General features: G+C 42.1%; 1 long non-coding RNA gene across 50 annotated transcripts in view; it reads left to right on the top strand.

Moving 5' to 3' along the window:
• Positions 1-17,672, top strand: part of LOC147341448 (uncharacterized) — a 406,396-nt gene that overhangs the window by 307,658 nt on the left and 81,066 nt on the right. For 27 of the 50 annotated variants that reach the window (XR_015158724.1, XR_015158723.1, XR_015158726.1 and 24 more), the window contains 2 exons: positions 6,427-6,541; positions 8,645-8,874. The exons of 11 other annotated variants lie outside the window; for them this stretch is intronic. This is a non-coding gene — a long non-coding RNA (uncharacterized LOC147341448). Of the gene's footprint in view, positions 1-6,426; positions 6,542-8,251; positions 8,418-8,644; positions 8,875-12,962; positions 12,996-17,672 lie in introns of all 50 variants that reach the window. 12 more of the 50 variants (XR_015158743.1, XR_015158742.1, XR_015158736.1 and 9 more) reach the window with 4 other exon arrangements.

Genomic DNA, 17,672 nt, shown 5'->3' on the forward strand with positions numbered 1-17,672 from the left:
GGGCCAAAAGGATGTGACCAGCTGGAATTTTGTGTGTATGAAAACCAGCATAGTGAAAAACAGATTTGTGTGTTCTGGGTTTGTAAGGAGAGGACTTGCCCATCTTTTCCCAATGGGGTTCTATCCCACTAAAATGGATGGATGCCTTATACTTTGGAGGTGCTCGATATGGTGATAGTGCATGGATATTAGGTTACCTGTCTCCCTGACTCACTCACTGGTAGCCTTCCTTTCCAGATATTTCTAAACCACATTTTTTGTTAAACTTAAATTTTAGATTTTTAACATTTAAAAAAATTGTTTTGGCTGCACACCATGTGGGAGCATAGTTACCCAACCGGGAATTGAACCCATGCCCCCTGCATTGGATGTGCAGAGTCTTAACCACTGGACCTCCAGGGAAGTCCCTAAACCACTCATTTAATTAAGCTTCAGCTGTGTGCCCCTCCTTGTGCCAGGCCTTGTGGTATATGCAGAAGTATCGCTATCATGGTTCCTGCCTTTGAGGAGGCTGTAGTCTAAAGTAGACAAAATATAAACACTTTTGACTAATAGAAAAGTCAAATATCCTTTAAAATTTGAGGTGTTAGCATAGACAGGTGCAGTTGGAGTTCAGGAAAGAAGTGGGCACTTCTGGAAGCTGTCTGATTGGATAAGAGGTTTGATGAGTGGTAGGAGTTGGATTTTTAGAGAGCAGATACCAAAGGACATCCCAGGAGGGCAGTGGTGCTGTGCCCTGGTTACAATTGGCTCTTTGGACGTGGGGTCCTTATTGCTGCATGTGCGACTAACTCACAGATACAGATGGTTGCAGGAGGGAGATGTAGCTGCTGTTGTGCTGAGACAGCCCCAAGGCAAGAAGTGAGAAGTGCTCTTGGTTTCCATTTTACTCATCCTCCTCAGGTTCTAAATTGCATTTTGAGACTTTCCTTTTCCATTGCAGTATTTTTGGGGCTTCCCTGGTGGCTCAGATGGTAAAGAATCTGCCTGCATTGCAGCAGTCGCAGGTTCAATCCCTGAGTTGGGAACACAACTCACTCTTGTGTTCTTGCCTGGAGAATTCTATGGACAGAGGAGCCTGGCGTCTACAGTCCAGAGGGTCGCAAAGAGTCCGACACGACTGAGCGACTGACACTTTTAACTTTCCCGCTTCATGGATGCCCTCAAAGTTTGTTTGTGCTGACATTAACCTAGATACAATGATGGATGCTGGGGTGTGTGTGTGTGTTGGAGGAAAGATGTGCTTGGCATTGAAGCAGATCATTTTCTTTACAGTGGATGTTTCCCAAGGATGTCCGTGAACTTTATCCTTCAGTAGTGGCCCTGGTCTGAGCAGAGGGGTGGAATTGGAATGAACATGATTCATGTTGGGGTTGGGGAGGGGACAGTCACAGGTACAGAAACTTGGAGCGCAACTGAGAACACTACCCAGAAGCCTTAGAGCCTGCCACCAACACCATGGGGCTGCAGAAGGAGCAGAGATGTGGTCCACACTCTCACAAACCATCTGGATAGTGTGGCTGCAAAGACAGTGCACAAATGGAAACAGCGTCAGATGGCAGGAGCAGCAGACATATTCCGTGTAGCTCCATAGGAAATCTAGGGAGGCAGATGGGGATGGGGTAAGAGGATGGCCTTTTAACCACGAGAGCTGTTCAACAGCAGAAGGCCTGCCACGTCATGGCGTGCAGAGCTTCCTCCCGTTAGAGGTGTTCAAAGGTGGGTTGCCTCTCTGCCAGGATGTTGCAATCCAGTGTAGTTGGCGTGCCTGCAAACCTCCTTTGCCTCCCTCCCTGAGTCTGGGAATTTGCAGCTCCATGCCTTTTCAGTGACCTTGCACTTGGAGGACCATGTAAGCCACCCGCCGTGACAGCCAAGGCTGGAGCAGCAGGTTGGAAGGGCACAGTAGACTCAGAATGAGTCCCCCAGCTCCGCAGCGGGGCCTGTGTCTGGTCGGGAAGAAAGGCGGCACCGCCTGGGATGCTCCAGGGCTGCTCTGGGAAAGTGGTTTCAGCCTCTGCCCTTCATAGCCAAGTGTCAGCCAATCGTGTGGCTAGTCGGCTCACCCTGGGAGGTGCCTTTATGACCAAAGCTCCAGGAAGCCCTAGAACTAAAACATAGCCTGAGGGAATCAGCTGCCGGTTTGGCTCTACAAACCTTCTCATCCAGCTAATGAGGAAGGCATGATGGAAAGCAGTGGAGGGAAATTAAAAAAACAGAGGCGGCAGCTCGGAGCCTAGCAACCTCCCACCCACTCTGCTAAAAGCTGAGGCCTGGGCCCCACACTCCTGGGAGGAAAAGGAGACTCAGAACACTGGATTCAGTCTTCAGAACTGAAATCTGGGTACCCCCGCCCCAAGCTTGGAAAGATTCTTCTTAATGGTCTTTGGGGACTAGGGGTCTGTGGAAAGCAAAAAATTCTTCCCAGCCCTTTGCTAATCTGCAGTGAAATTCATGGCACTAGGCTGTCTGAGCTCCCTTAAAGGAAGATAAGCTCTTACTCAAGTGTGCTAGAGGTCTCCAGAGGCATGGTAAGGAGGCTGAGAAGCCAGAAAGGTCTGTTTCTTGCTGATGCAGTTTTTAGCCAAGGTCTGGTTCTGCACCAGGTCTAAAGGAATGATCCCAATGATTCATATTCATGGCTGGTCCAGTTTAAAATTTCCATCACCGACAGAAACCTCAAGGGACTCACTTGGGGCTTAAGTGGGGAACTGGACTCTGAAATCACCCTGAAAGCAAGGGATCTGACATTTATCAAGATCCTGCTATATATCTGACTTAGAGGTTGGGTATATCCTGGCTCATTTGAGCAATAATTTATACCTTTCTGGCTCTGCCATTTGTCACACATTTGCTTTCCTTCATGCTCCACACGCTCTTGGGGAGAATGTGTTTAGTGTGTGTGTGTCTGAAGTACGATGGCCTTCTATTTGCCCTCAATAGTAAACTGCCTCAGAACTTGACTTCCAACAACCAAGTGCTTTGGCTTGAACAGTCGATGGTGTCTGCTTTGGCCTCAGTTTCTCTAGCAGGGGATCTTATAGATTAGTGCCCCAGCCTTTTTGGTACCAAGGACCAGTTTCGCAGAAGGCAATTTTTCCATGGGCCAGGAAAGGGGGTGTGATTCAAGTGTGTTACAGTTATTGTGCACTTTATTGCTAACCTAATGCCACCGCTGATCTGACGGGTGCTGGTGCACTGCCTGGAGGTTGGGTGAAAGTGAAAGCGTTAGTCACTCAGTCATGTCCGACTCTCTGCAACCCCATGGACTGTAGCCTACCAGGCTCCTCTGTCCATGGAATTCTCCAGGCAAGAGGACTGGAGTGGGTTGCCATGCCCTTTTCCAGGGGATCTTCCCAAACCAGGGATCAGACTTGGGTCTCCTGCAATGTGGGCAGATACTTTACCATCTGAGCCACCAGGTAAGCCTGGAGGTTGGGGACCCTTGTTATAAATTGCCCGGGCATCCAAGATCATTTTGGAATTGTTCTGGACCTCCGAGGTCTGCCTCTGCTCCAGCTGACTTGGGATAATGCTTTTATTTACTCCTAAATAGAGGGACTTGACAGGGTACCTGCTCAGGGCCAGGTGTGGCCCCGTGAGCTCTTGCAGCAGCTCTTAAAACTTCAGTGTGTCTGGGAAGTGCACACGTGCACAGCTGCAGTTTTGTTAAACTTTTTGCAGAATTTCAAAATCCAAGGCTCCAAAGACTCTGACACATACACCCCCTTGGCATCTTCATCATTTGGGACTCTCCCTTTTCTCTCCTTTTTTCTCCTTGCTGAAATATGTTTCTAATCTTCTAACACATCGGTGTTTCCTGCTTCAGTGGTCCCGGAGGAGTCACTCATTCTGTATTTAATGTATTCTGCGCTTTAAATGGGCCTGTTAATTACTCCCTCCTCACTCTGAATTTACTAATTTATTGATCAAATTTATTTTTGTGTGTGTGAGTTTTATTTTCTATGTGCAAAGAATTTATTTGGATCGATTGTATTGACCCCCCCCCCCCCCCCGCCTCCCAGGATGCTTTCCCAAACTTTAATTAAGTCTCTGGGAAGTCTTTTTGCTTAAAGAGGAGCCTCTTGCTTCCTCCTTTTGTGAGGATGAATAGCAATCTGAAGACTCTGGTCTAAGGGGAGTCGCACCACATTCTCAAGCAGGTGGATAGCTGAAAGGGTAATTAGAGTGGAGAACTAGGTCAGGGGCTCTTGAAAGTGTGGTCTCCAGACCAGGTGCCTCAGAACCACCTGGAAACTAGTTAGAAAAGCAGATTCCTAGACTCCATTTTAGAGCTACTGAATTGGAAACTCTGGGGATGGGGCCCAACAATCTGTGTTTTAACAAGTCCTTCAGGGGATTCTGACACCTACTAGAAATGGACAACCAAGGCCCTAGGGCTGGGTTTCTCAAGCGAGGCACTACTGACATTGTGAGCCAAATGATTCTTTGTTGTGGGGCTGTCCTGCACGCACTCTGCCGTTCAGCCGCCCACTGGCCTCTGATCACTGGATGCCCCAGTGGCATCCCCTAGTTGCGACAACTAAAAATGTCTCCAGACACTGCCAAATGACACCAGGGAGACAAATAATTCCCATTTGTGGGCCACTGAACTAAGGGTTCAAATCGCTCACCTTTCCCTCTCTAGAACTGTTTCTTTATTTCACTTGGGGGTGTACATATGACATAAAGTAACTAAGAGTAAGTCTGAACCTCATGGCCTCTAGCATGCTGCCTCATTTAATGTTTCATATGTATATTTCCTATCCCCAAATATTCTGTCTTGGGCTAGGCAGATAATAAGCTCAATGCCCGATTTGTTTTAACAATTCATTTAGTCACTCAGGATTAATGCCCCAGCTCCTGGCCTTGGTACAAAATCTAACTTTTCCAAAGAGTGATCTGATTTTTCCTGTACCCCAGAGAGTGAGTTGTAGTGGATTTAGACAGTGGCATCACTCAGAAGGGGAGTGGGGGAGGAGGGCAGTAGCAGAAACTGCTGCCTACCCCTCCCTGCTAAGAGCACCCTAAATACCTAAGTGCCCTTTCGAGGAGAATAGAAGGGACTTACAATTTTTGGCCTGGAATTAATGGTCTTGGCTGAATGAATTTACCTCTGGACAGAAGTCTTCCTTTCTGCTCCAACTTCCTTCCTCTTTGCGAATCTTTCTCTCTTTCATAACAGGTCCATGGCAAGCTTGTCTTCACTCCCCTAACCTGAATGACTTCATTTCCACTCCTTGTGAAGCATGAAAGCAAATTTAGTTGCTCAGTTGTGTCCAACTGTTTGTAACCCCATGAACTGTAGCCCACTGGACTCCTCTGTCCATGGGATTTTCCAGGCAAGAATATACTGGAATGGGTAGCCATTCTCTTCTCCAGGGGATCTTCCCAATCCAGAGATCAAACCCACATCTCCTGTGTCTCCAGCATTGGCAGGCAGATTCTTTACCTGCTGAGTCATTGGGAAAGCCATTGTGAAAGCATAGCCATTGGTCAAGCATAGCTGTTAGTACAGAGAGGGCCAGAATGCAGACTGAAAGAGGCACTGGATGCATGGTCATGCCACTGTCAACTCCAGCATCTACAGTCAGAGGGGCAGTCATGAGAACCTGCTTCCCACTGCAGAAATGGGCCAGAACACTTCTCTTTTTTCCAAAGGCCAATCTGGGAGATGGAGTATCTGCCTGTTAGCAGTACCCACAAGCCCACAGGGCATTCTCCCCCACACTGAGGCCAGGTGGCCAATGAAGAGGCAGCCAGTTGTGGACTTTCCATGGTGCCAATCTAGCTGGGCCCTAAAATGTGACTGGGATAAATGTGCTAATTTCTTAAGGTTTTCATTCTTGGCTTCACATAACTAGGGACATACAAATTGGTTCTGCTCCTTTCAAAGTAGACAACATCCTTGCATGAAAATGAAAAAACCCAAACAAATACCACCACCACAAACTTCCTTTACAGTCAGTCAGTTGGCAGAAATGTTGAGCCCTAATCAGTGCAGGTAATAGCAACAGAAGATGTGCTGACCAAACTTGAATCCCTTTCATATGACTCTTAAGAATTTGTTTGGTTCAGAAATTTGAAAAAGGAAAAAATGGAGAGTGAGAATGAAGTAGAAAACATGCTGCTATGACAGCCTTGGCACCCGGCGTAATCAGTGACTCTTTTTATTAATAACAAATCAGTTTTGCCCCATCTCCACTAAATTAAATATTTTAAAAAATGTGCCCAAAGAATCCCTGTGTATAAATTTTACAGGAAGCCCCTAAAAATGCATTGCATTCATTGGCTCAGGGGATTAAGCCTTTCGGCCCTGTTCTTCCTTCTCAGTGCCTGCGTCATGCCTTGTTTTGCATGCCTCTGTGTTTTAAGCGACCCTTGAGTTCCTGTCTTGAGTCTCCCTTCTCACCTTACTTTCTTTAGACTTGGTAGCCTGGTTCTCATAGAAGCTGCCAGTAGGAATTGCCCCACTCTCCCACCTTCAGAAACTCTGCTCGCATGCACCTGCAGCAGCAATGGAGCTCAGTCCCAAACTCAGGTGTGTATAAAAGGTAGCTTTCTTGATTTAAGTTGTGGGGAAAAAGAGTGCAGTCTCAGAGTTTTTAATTAAGTCTTGGTCATTTATAAGAAGTGTGTTGTTACTATAAGAAGGAAGTGAAGAAGTACTCGTTAGCCAGAGACTGAAGCTGATCCCTGACCCTTACATTCAAATCACAGGCTTTGTTTTATATATGAGCACAGCCTAAGAGTCTTTCCTAAGAATTGTCTTGTGGTAGCAGAGGATGAAAGTTCTTGTGGTCTTTGGATGGAGATGGTGAGACCTTGTGACATTCAGCAGGGCATAAGAAGTCATAAGTTAGCGAACTTCCAAAAGGCTATTTAAAATAGAGGCTGTTAACCTGAATTTGAAAGCGGGAGGTCATTCTTTGTCTAGTGAAACATTAGGGATCATTCTGCCCACACTTTCTCTTCTAATTGCTGATTTGGGACAGAGCCTTTTAATGGAGCAGCTAGTTTCTTCCTCATATTCTCTCATCTGTGGATTGTGAGTCCACACATTTTTAAAAATAATTTTGTTTATTTTGGCTGTGCTGGGCCTTCGTGGCTGCGTGGGCTTTTCTCTAGTTGTGGAGAGTGGGGGCTATTCTTTGTTGTGGTACACAGGCTACTCATCGTGATGGTTTCTCTTATTGCCGAGCACAGGCTCAGTAGTTGTCGTGCATGGGCTTAGATGCTCCGTGGCATGTGGGATCTTCCCTGAGCAGGGATTGAACCTGTGTCTCCTGCATTGGCAGGTAGATTCTTTACTGCTGAGCCACCAGGGAAGCCCTGAGTTCACATATTTTTATTTGTACATGAACTTGGCTGTGAGTATGCTTCATCAAGGATTACCCTTGTTCATTCTCACTGTAAGAGATGCTCAGGGGAGATGCACAAGGTGGAAGTAGGTATGGAAGCTCTTCCTGGTAAATGATGGCAAACTACAATGGTAAGCTAGGTGAACGAGGTTAAGACTTCGGTAGGTATTAATTAGCTTAGTTTCCCAGTTTGTGTAATGAGCCCTGAGGTTATCTGCCCATGCATTTCTGAGACCTCACTGTAGTCTTCACCTCAGCGAGTTGTAGATGCCAAGAATTAATCCCTTTTCCCTTCTAGGCTAAAAAGTGCCACTGGCTTTGGACACCTAGTCCCATATAGGCCCTGAGATCTTTAGTTGTGTCTGTGTTTTGCAGAGGAGTTAGGTTTGCTCCATTTTATGGGCTTGTGGCTTGAGTTCTTGGTGCTGTGGTTCACAGATGAGGCAGGCTTGCATTTAGACGTGTTTCTGTCTGGTGGTCTGGAGACCGTACAGCTATGTCTGTGCGTTACAGACTGAGTATTTGTGTCTGCATCCAAATCCTTAGACTGAAACTGAACCAGAAGGATATATTTTACATATATTTGGCTCTTTTGAAGGTAATTAAGTAATGAGGGTGGACCCCCTGTAAGTGGGGTTAGTGTCTTTATAAAAGACTTCAGAGAGCTCCCTCGCCTCCTCCGGCTGTGTGAGGACACAGCAAGGAGATGGCCATCTATGTATCAGAATGCGGGTCTTCATCAGACAGTAAATCTGTTGGAGCCTTGAGCTTCCCAGCCTCTGTGTTTAAGCCACCTGGAGTATAGTATTCTGTTGTAGCTGTCTGAATTAGGGGATTTCATAGTACTTGGCACCTCTTAAACTCTTAACACCTTAAACTCTGAGTTTAAGGTGGTTTCTTTTCTGGAATTTCTTCGCCTGGACCTAGTCTCCTGGTTGGCATGGATACCTTGCTGTGGAATTCAGTGTTGGTTTGGCAGCCTGCACACATTCTGAAAGGAAATGTAAACAGTTGCCCTTGACGAGAAGACTGCAATGTATCCTTTGGCATTTGAGGGTAAGTGCTGGGCTGTTAGCTGGAGGACAATTATATGTAGGCTGAGTTGTGACTTGCAGCTCACAGGTTCATCATAATTTGAAGGGCCTTAGGTCACTTAAGGCCTGTTTCATGGCTAAATGTACTTAGTCCCTAATGTCACAATTTGTTTTGCTTCTATTTTGCCAGAGCTTTGAGAGTGGTAAAGAAAATGTGTTTGAAATGTGATTTTTTTTTTTTTTTTACAGCTTTAAGTACATGTTGGAAATTTTGAACCATAAAACAAAAATCTAGGTCTGAGTTCATGTTAAGAGTAATTCCACAGAGAAGAAATTCCTGGAGCACTTGTAAAAAACAATGGTAATAACACCTCCCTACTGAAGAGGAAAGCTTTGAGCCATCCATAAAAAAAAAGTCACAAAGCCAAGCCATGAGAGTGTCCCATTTCCTGGAAACAGTCAATAAAATAAATTTGCAGGTAGGTGAAGGTTCTATATCACATTTCTAGCATCTTCACATTATAAGCAGCACAGAGGGGGTAGCGCATACACACTGAGAAAATGATATATTGGAAAATCTCTATCATTTCAGCATTTTAAATTTATTCCATTATACCCCTTCCCCCATTACACCTATGTGTACTTTAAATGGGATGCTGGGCTAGAATGGAAGGAAGGACATAGGATTCCAGTGCGGATATAGTGAATGGGCTACAGGAGACAGGTTGCTATCAAAGCTGGTGTTCTCTCAGTGAGGCCCCCTCGAATAGATGGGGCAGGTGGGACCTGGGGATAGAGCAGTGGGATGTCTGCTGTGGGCTGACAGTCTGAAGGGAGAGCAGTGTTAACAGCTGTGTCACCTCAAGCATGTCCCCTTTTAGTATTTTAGCATGTGATCTACCAAACAAATCTACCTGGGAACTAAAAATTTCTTAAAAATTAAATTTATATAAAAATGACAAGCCTAAAGGTCTTAGATTTTCAACACTGAAGATAATAAGATTTTGCTTTCAAATCATAACTTGAAATTACCCATTTAAAATTAGATTTATAAGGCTATCACTAACAGGGTGAATTCTTTCATGTATCACAAATATGGAAAAATATCAAATATGCACTGCTTTCTTAAGTGAAAGTGTTAGTCACTCAGTCGTGTCCAACTCTTTGCCAACCCCATGGACTGGAGCCCATCAGGCTCCTCTGTCCATGGGATTCTCCAGGCAGGAATTGTGGATTGGGTTGCTATGCCCTTCTCCAGGGGATCTTCCCTACCCAGGGATCGAACCTGGGTCCATCCTGCATTGCAGTGAGATTCTTTACCATCTGAGCCACCAGGGAAGCCCAAAGAAGCTTGTCTTAGAAGAGGATGGTTAAATTCTTTTATGTATCACAAATATGTAAAAAAAAAAAAATCAAATATGCACAGCTTTCTTAACACAAAGATAAAGCTATAATGGGTTATTTCTCTTAAATATCTATGTACATACTTCTGAATCATCCCCCGGAAAGAATCACCATACCAGATAAGTTAGGGTATTTACCAACAGAGATTTAGGCCTGGAGGCTAGATTCTCATTCATGACCCTGAAAGGCATATTGAACCCTATTTGTGGCGCTTCTGTGAGTGATTCAATAACCTTTAGCAGTGAGCATTCAGCCCACTCTGCTGAGTAAAGTTTTATATGTTATGTAATAAATCTGCAGCTTCTATCTGATTGATAAAACCTTATGATATATTAATGTATTTTTTCACTCTAAAAAACTTGTAAATTGGGATCCCGAGATACGTTAATACTCTCCACATTCATTGATATTCTTAGAACCATATAAATCTTAAGAATACTAAAATTTATACAGATTGAGTTCTACATAATTTACTTAGTTTAGCCCAGTTAGGGGCCACAGTTCATGGTCATTCTGATATTCCTTTGGAGTCAGAAAATGCCCTCCAACTGATGTATTTACCATTCTACTTTCGATATTTTCCACTGATACAATAATCATTGTTGCTTCATGAATGAGAAATGCATTCTATTCTGTTAACCTCCTTTTATAATCATTTGTTACCTTTTTTCTTTGTGTCTGTCATTATGGACATGTGACTTCTCATACATTAACTATAATCATTATTCTCCTTTTAAAAATCACTTTATTGAGGTATGATTGACATACAAAATGGTAACAACTTTGGCCAGTGGAGTCTTCTAAATTTGTTCCTGTGTCCTCACATGACCCACTAATCATTGAAAATTTTGTTGCTTTCTGCCACAATAAGATTTTCCAGGCTTATCTTGTGCCTTTCTGCCCCAAAGAATCACTCTTCTCCAAGGAGCCCTGGTTCCTTTTAGTGTAAAAACAGTATGAGAGACCAGAATCTGAGCACTAGGGGGCACTGTGGGGATTTCATTGCTTTTGGGTCATTTCAATGAACAGAGCCAGAAAAGACATGTTCTTTTTCTTATTTCATATTGATATTTCCAGTTCTATTCTAATGGTATAGAATTCTTTCATAAACTTTTGATTCCTGACACAGTAAGTAGAATGACTTCTTGGCTTAATCTGGGAAAACAGGAGTTCTGAAGTAACAATACAGTATTAAAACAGATGATAAAGTTATTGAATTAAGTTCAAGATTCAGTACAGTTCCTTTTGTTCTTAGCTGCGTTCCACTAAGAAAGTGTAGATTTCTTTATTCTAAAATCACTCAGCCCCTCATTCTGTGTGGTTAAATAAGAATTAGTCTGATGGTTTTGTTCTGTTATTTGTTTGCTTTTGCTTTCAAACTGAAGGCTTTGACTTTTAGCAGTTGGTAAGTTCTCTACAAAAGTTTTTACTACTCTTTTTTGCTGTGAAGATAGAAATTAAAGGAAGGGGAGGGTCCACTCACCTGTCTACCTGAAGATGTTGGAAAATTTCAGATGCTGTTTACAAGGTTCTGTTCCATATATAATGGAACAACATTCACATATATGATTTCTGGCTGAATAAACCAATTCTGACTTCTATTTAAATTCCAGTAATGTTAGAACTTCATATTTTCAAATATCTTTTAACTCTACTGACTTCTGTCCTTATTTTGAAACTAGTTTATTTCTTGCTCTTTTCTGAGCTGCAAACTTTCCCTTTTAATAACATTGCAACATTTCCTTAACAATTACATATATTATCCTCTGTAATCTTAACCAAAGTTTGTAGTTTATAAAATGATCTTTCCAATTGCTGTTATTTTATTGAAGTATAGTTAATTTACAATGTTGCATTAATTATTGCTGTATAGCAAAGTAGTTATATATATTCTTTTTAAAAATATTGTTATATGTTATGATTTATTATAAGATATTGAATATAGCTCTCTGTGCTATATGATAGGATCTTGTTTATCCATTCCATATATAATAGCTTACATCTGCTAACCCCAGCCCCCTCCTCTTTGGCAACCACCAATCTGTTCTTTTGTGTATGTGATTCTATTTTTGTTTCATAGGTTAGTTTGTGTTATATTTTAGATTCCACTTAAGTGATATCATATGTTATTTGTCTTTGTTTCTGAATTACTTCACTTAGTATGATAACCTCTAGTTGCATCCATGTTGCTACAAATGGCATTATTTCATTTTCTCTTATGGCTGAGTAGTATTCCATTGTATGTATGTACTACATCTTCTTTATCCACTCACCTGCTGATGGACTTTTAGGTTGTTTCTATGTCTTGTCTATTGTGAAAATAGTGCTATGAACATAGGCATGCATGTATCTTTTTGAAATTACAGTTTTGTCCAGATATATGCGCAGGAGTGGGATTGCTGGATCATATAGTGACTCTATTTTTTTTTTTTTAGGAATCTCCATATTATTTTCCATAGGGGCTACCAGTTTAAATTCCCACCAGCAGTATAGGAGGGTTCCCTTTTCTCCACAACCTCTCTAGCATTTGTTATTTGTAGACTTTTATTTATTTTTTATTTTATTATTTTTATTGGCATATAATATACAATACTGTAAACCAACTATATGCCATTAAAATAATAATTACTGTTATTTTAGTGAGGTAGCATTATCTTTAATTTTTCTACTGAGGTTCAAGATGATACCTAGTAGAATTCCATATGACTTAAAAAAAAATACCAGTAAAGAGAAGTTCTGGAGGTTTTGCCCCAAACTCCTTTGATCCAAGCATCATAATTCAGATTTCTTATTTTATGTTTCCAGTATTCTTATTTGTATATATTTCTTTTGTACAATTTTCATTTCTTAGAGGCTTTTGGATAAGTATCTTAATGCTATATAAATTCAAACTTCAAGAAGTCAGTTAAAACAGAAAATACAACTAGTGTATAAAAATACTGGAAAGCATATCTTTATACAGAAGCCTCGATTGGATTTGAAACCTTTCCAGATTATGTCTGCTAGAATTTGAGACTAATTTAGAATTATAACAATTTCCACTGAGATCTCAATTCTTAATGTTTACACAAAGCTCTAGATATTTTCATTTCAGTGCAGAAATCCTAATCCTTACATGGGGGCAAATAAACCATGCCCCCATTCCTGATTTTGCTTTCTGTAGGTGCTGCACAAAATCGCATTCTTGAATATTAAGGTAAGCAAAAGACGTCTGTTTTCGTTGTACAATGTGCTTTTAAAAGGTATTCAATACTAAATTCCCACATATTAAAAACCAGAATTCAAAATGAGTATTTTATGCCAAAAGAGATTTAAGATAAACTGGCTCAGAAGATTTTGTCCATGTCCTATAATCCATCTGTGCCTTTTTCTTTTTCTTTTTTTTTTTTGATACTTCCTGTCAGGAAATTGGGGCATTGATCTCTTCCTGAGGAGTACCCGTAGGAAGTCCATTTAATCCAATAAAGAGACAGAAGAGTCCACCTCAAGTCTTTGAGGTCCTAATGGGGAATGTTCACAACAAAATGACACTGGCAGCCTAGATTCCTACTTGAAATGGCAAAGCTTTTCTGAGCTGAAAAGGGCTCAGGTATAGTCAAGATTCCCAGGCATAAGAAGGGAAGTGAGGAAGAATAGGCCTTTCTAGGTACTTTCTCTGTGTCCACCCATCCACCCCACCTGTCATTGTGGATCTGTGTTGCCTTTTCTTCTGTGGAGTCTTGGCTGGCTTCTTGGCCTGCAGTTGGAAAGCTGAGGTCTTCAGCCTCTACTTTGAAGACTTGCACATCTCATCCGCTGGCATCTTGCTGCTGTGCAGCAGGCAGGGTCAGGAGGTGAAGGTCAGGGTTAGGGCAGGGTCAGAAGGTGAGGTGGAGAGCACCCTGTCTCCTAGTCTGATTTTCCCCAGCAGAGGAAAAATCTGTCTCCCTTCATATTTGGGCTAAGACATTTTGTCTTGACCAGAGAAACTACTTCCCCTAAGGGTTTCAGCTTTGAGCTCAGCTGGAAAAGAATCTGCCTGTAATGCAGGAGACCCCGGTTCGATTCCTGGGTCAGAAAGATCCACTGGAGAAGGGCTAGGCTACCCACTCCAATATTCTTGGGCTTCCCTTGTGACTCAGCTGGTAAAGAAACCGCCTGCAATGCGAGATCCCTGGGTTGGGAAGATCCCCTGGAGAAAGGAACGAGTACCCACTCCAGTGTTCTGGCCTGGAGAATTCCATGGACTGTATAATCCATGGGGTAGCCAAGAGTCAGATGTGACCGAGCAACTTTCACTTTCAAGGGTTTAGCCTTGAGAACTTAACTAGCCAACCGTTCTGGCTTTTAGTTCTGTATTCTCCTTTGCTACATGCCTCTTTTGACATAAGCACAGAGCAATTAACTTGCTTGAATAAAGGGAAAGGAAGGATCAAAATGCCAGGGGGAGTCTACCCCACCTCCTAGATTAATAATAATAAAAAAATTCATCACAGTCACACATCCAAGCCCAGGCCCTTTGGAAATGAAGGCCTATAGAAGGGATTGCATCTATTAAAACAGTGTGAGAAGTCCCGTGGATGTAAGTTATGTTTTAAAGCAAGAAGCACATCAACTGGCCATTATAGGGAGAATTCAGAAAGATTTTTTGCTAGATTTAGAAGCTGTATTTAACATTTTACTACTCCAAAAGGCCATTTATCTCCTGTCGGATTACTTTTTTTCCCCCCATCTGAGGAAGTTGTTGGAAAAAGAGAAGGATTCTCTAGCTATTAGGGAATATTTGAAAGAAAAGCCAAGTTTTTGAATCTTACCCCACCCATCCAGTGACATTGCAAAAAAGGAGAATGAGCTATCATGAGTCTCTCCTCCCCTACTGTTGCCCCAACGTGCACTGGCAGATTATATGTTCCCAGAGAGAAGAAAGAAAAGTAGCACTCTAGGAAAGGTAGACAGGAAGTTTCCTTTCCACTGAAAACCTTTTCTTTCAGCTTTGCCATCAGGCCCCAGAAGGCTGGTGGATGGTGTCTCCTGGTGGAGTTGTTCAGTCACTCAGTCATGTCCAACTCTTTGTGACCCCATGGACTGCCAGGCTTCCCTGTCCATCACCAACTCCTGGATCTTGTTCAAACTCATGTCTTTCAAGTCAGTGATGCCATCCAGCCATCTCATCCTGTCATCCCCTTCTCCTCCTGCCTTCAATCTTTCTCAGCATCAGGGTCTTTTCCAATGAGTCAGTTCTTTGCATCAGGTGGCCAAAGTACTGGAGCTTTACCTTCACCATCAGTCCTTCCAATGAATATTCAGGACTGATTTCCTTTGGGATGGACTGGTTGGATCTCCTTGCTGTTCAAGAGGCTCTCAAGAGTCTTCTCCATCACCACACTTCAAAGGCATCAATTCTTTGGCACTCAGCCTTTTTTATCGTCTAGCTCTCACATCCATACGTGACTACTGGAAAAGCCATAGCTTTGACTATATGACTTTTTAGGTGAGGTGGAGGGGGTAGGCATCTGTATCCAGACTCCATGGCCTGGGAAGAGGTCTTATATCCCAGAAAGGAATGTGTGCAGTAATACAGGGGAAGAGTGAGCCAAGGCAAACCAGGGGAGAACATGGGCACCTAATTGAGAATGATGCTGAGCAGTGCATAGTACTTGTGTGTGTGCATGTATATCTTAAAAAACGTATATTCTTGGATGCCCAGATATGGCTACAGCCTAGGACACCAATGATAAGCTAAAAATTAATGGATGGAAACAAAAAGCCAATGCAATGAGGCAGTGACTGTCACTTCCCAAAAAATACTTGGGTAAGAAAAAGACTTGAGGACATCAGTGCAAGAAAAGATGTCAACTGACAAGATCAGCTTATACTTTTCTCAAAGACCCCAGGAGATTGATCCTATCAATAAGCCTATATTTTATACTTTATTCCAAAAGAAGGGGAGGAGCAATCTCAGACTAGATACATTAAAAAAAAAAACTGAGAGTTTGTTGGAGGTCTGGTAGTGTTTGAAAGTTTATTAAAAAGAAAGGAAAACCAAGACCACTGGCCTGGCATACAGAACAAAATTGGAGAAAGCTGGACCAGAAGCTCTTGGGCCACGATGAGGGGAGGGGCATTCATGCAGGTTTACTAGTCCAGAAGTCAAAGTCACAAGCATTCACTGTGCTTTGCAATTATGGAGCACACTTATGCTAATGAGACAAGATTTACAGATTAGCAATGCATTTTAACGATTTAATTATAATCCCAAAGTGATATACAAGGGATGAAATTGTACATTGCGATGCTTTTAGTAATCAGAGCTGCTTTGCTTTCTTATTTTTAAAGGTGTACATGGGTGGGGGAAGAGGAAGGAAATTTGTATGAGTTTTAGACATGCTCTTGTAATGGGTCCCTGGTTTACAATAAAATAACTAGAGCAGAGAAACTGCAGCATTGTTAACAGAAGGGGTTTCCAAGAAGTCTTTAGTTTCTGAAAAGATTAACTGAATAAGGGGCCATCTACCTCCAAATGCCACCCCCTTGTAAGAACCAGCCAATGAAGGATTTTGTTGAAATTAGTATTAAACCAGCTTTAAGGCATCGTAAGCCACTAAGGGTCAAAGATAACATATGGGTAAATGGCTTTTAAGAAAGTCATTTATCTGAATCGCTTATTTAACATTCACTGTCATTTCATTGAGAGCAGGCTCTCTCAGAGAGACAGGAAGCTTGCTAGGGGTTTAGCAGAGAGCAGAGGAGAAAGAGCTGCAAGGTGGAGTCCCGTTTGGCTCTCCCTGGCATTAGGAGTCACAGCATGAGTGTATAAAAGTCAGGGCACAGTGGACCAACAACAGACTTTATCCACTTTCAAACCTGGCTCTAGTAAGTCCTGTTATTTACTTTACGAGGAAACCTGAAACTAGAGAGAGAAGTCATTAACATTTTCATATCACTTTCTAGCTTTGTAATGAGCTCTTATTGCTTTTGATCTTCACAAAACCCTATGAAATTCTCAGGTTCAGGCTTTGTTGTACATTTGGCAAATAGCTACCTGCATTTTCATCCTCTTCTATTTTTGTGGTGGCCCATTCTTAAGCAGGGAAGAGACTCGAGAACTGGGTAGGGACTTAAAGAAATACAGTGCCAACTGGACACAGGGCGTTTCCTATATCTGGGTAGCATTTTTTTGAAGTATCACTGACCTACTACACTGTTACTTTCAGGTACACAACATAGTGATTCAATTTCTATATGTTGCAAAATGATCACCATGATAAATTTCATTACCATCTGTCACCATGCAAAGATAGTACAATATTATTTACTGTATTCCCCATGCTATTCATTTCATCTTCATGACATGTATTTTGCCACTGGAAATTTGACCTCTTAAGCTGCCTCACCTGTTTTTATTTTTTTCCACCTCTCTGCACTGGTAACCACCTGTTTGAGTTCATTTCTGTTTTCTTATGTTTGTTCATTTATTATTTAGATGCCACATGAGTGAAATCGTATGGATTTGTTTTTCTCTGCCTGACTTATTTCACTTATAACACCCTCTAGACCCATCCATGTTTTTGCTTATGGTGAGATTTCATTCTTTTTTATGGCTGAGTAATCCATCACATGTGTGTGTTATACCACATCTTTATCCATTCGTGTATTGATGGACAGGTAGGTTGCTTCATATCTTGGCTATTGTAAATTGTTTCAATGTACTATTGTAAAATGTTTCAATGAACTCTAAAAGGGTACATATATAATTTTAGATTAGTCTTTTTGTTTTCTTTGGAAAAATAACCAGAATTGAAATTGCTGGATCATTTCAGAGCTCTGTTTTTAATTTTGGGGGAACTTCCATAACATTTTCCATAGTGACTGCACCAACTTACATCCCCAGCAA

The sequence above is a fragment of the Bos grunniens genome, chromosome X (genome assembly GCF_055505025.1).
Source record: "Bos grunniens cultivar Pamir isolate PY7600 chromosome X, Bosgru_T2T1.0, whole genome shotgun sequence".
In the NCBI taxonomy this organism is placed as follows: Eukaryota; Metazoa; Chordata; class Mammalia; order Artiodactyla; family Bovidae; genus Bos; species Bos grunniens.